Below are 2,079 nucleotides of genomic sequence, written 5' to 3' on the forward strand. Positions count from 1 at the left end.
TTGTATATAATAGTCTGTGATCTTTTGTATTTCTGTGGTATCAGTTGTACTGTTTCATTTTTCTGATTTTGTTTATTTGAGTCTTCTCTCTTTTTTTTCCTTGGTTAGTCTAACTAGCAGTTTAGCAATTTTGTTCATCTTTTTGAAGAACCAACTTTTCATTTTGTTGCTCCTTTGTATTGTTTTCTTTGTCTCTATTTTGTTCAGTTCTGCTTTGATCTTTATTCTTTCTTTCTGCCAATTTGGGGATTGGTTTGTTCTTGGTTTTCTAGTTCCTTGAATTGTATTGTTAGGTTGCTTTTTTGAAATGTTTCCACCTTTTTGATGTAGGTATTGTAATAAAATTCTCTCTTTGCTGCAACCCAGTGCTTGTTCAGGAGCATGTTGTTTAATTTTCCACATATTTGCATAGTTTCCAAAGTTTCTCTTTGTACTGATTTCTACTTTTATTTTATTGTGGTCTGAGAAGGCCCTTGATATCATTTAGATTTTAAAAAATGTTGACGTCTTTTGTGGCCTAACATATCTTAGAGACTATTCCATGTGCTGATAAGAAGAATGTATATTCAGCAGTTGTTTGATAAAATGTTCTGTAAATGTCTTTAGGACCATTTGGTCTAAAGCAAAATTTAAATTGAATGCTTCTTTGTTGATTTTCTGTGTACATGATCTGACTAATGCTGAGAATAAGGTGTTGAAGTTCCTTACTATTATTAGGTTGGAATCTGTCTCTCTCTTTAGATATAGTAATATTGCTTTATGAATCTGTGCTGCAGTATTGGATGCACATATGTCTAGAATTATTATATTCTCTTGTGGGACTGATACCTTTATCATCATATAATGACATTCTATGTCTTTTAAAAATGTTTTTGACTCGAAGTCTGTTTTCTCTGATACAAGTGTAGCTACTTCTGTTTGCTTCTGGTTTCTGTGTATTTGGAATATTTGTTTCCATTCCTTTGCTTTGAGTCTACATTTGTCTTTGTAGGGGAAGTGCATTTCCTGTAGGCAGCATATAATTGGTTCCTGTTTCTTTATCTGTTCAGCCAGTCTCTATCTTTTAAGTGGAGAATTTAATCTATTTACATTCGAGGTTATTATTGACATGTGAGGTTTTTTATTTGTTCTTGTTAATTGTTTTCTTGTGGTTTTCTTTATTCTTTGTTTTTTCTTGTGGTTTTCTTCTTTTTTTTTTTTTTTTCCTTTTTCTGTTATTGCTCGTTATTGTGGTTTGGTAGTTTTCTGTACTGATACCTTTTGAGTCCTTTCTCTTCTTTATTTGTATTTGGTTTACAAGTGAGTTTTATAGTTTCATGTGTTTTCTTGATGGTAAATGTCATCCTTTTCCAGGTTTAGGACTTCCTTGAGCATTTCTTATAGATCTGGTCCAGTGGTGATGAATTCCCTTAGTGTTTGCTTGTCTGGGAAAGACAAGCCTTATGAAGGCTTATTTTGGTGGATATAGTATCCTTGCTTGGCAATTTATTTCTTTCAGCTCATTGAATATGTCATTCCATTCTCCTCTGGGGTGTAAGGTTTTAACTGAGAAATCCACTGTTAGTCTGATGGGGTTTCCTTTATAGGTATATAGACACTTGCCTCTTTCTGTTTTTAGAATCCTGTCTTTGTCTTTGACTTTAGACATTTTGATTATAATGTACTGTGGAGTAAGCCTTTTTGCATTTTATCTGTTGGGGTAATCTCTGAACTTCCTGGATCTGCATGTCAGTCTCCTGCCAGACTTGGGAAGTTTTTATCAATTATTTTGTCAAATAGGTTTTCTAGGCCTCTCATTCTCTCTTTGCCCTTGGGGGCAACAGTAATTCAAATATTTGGTTGCTTTATGTTGTCCCAGATGTCACAAAGTCTTTGCTTACTCCTTTAAATCCTTTTTTTCTTTTTTTTTTTTTAATTTATAAACAATAGGAATTTATTGCTTACAGTTCTGAAAGCTGGGAAGTCTAAGATCAAGGTGCCGGAAGATTCCATGTCTGAAGAGGGCCTGCTTTTGGCTACAAAATGGCCCATTGTGTCCTCACATGGCAGTAGGGCAGAAGGGCTGAAAGGGACTGACAG

Source organism: Trachypithecus francoisi, unplaced genomic scaffold (assembly GCF_009764315.1).
Source record: "Trachypithecus francoisi isolate TF-2019V2 unplaced genomic scaffold, Tfra_2.0 Lachesis_group17, whole genome shotgun sequence".
In the NCBI taxonomy this organism is placed as follows: domain Eukaryota; kingdom Metazoa; phylum Chordata; class Mammalia; order Primates; family Cercopithecidae; genus Trachypithecus; species Trachypithecus francoisi.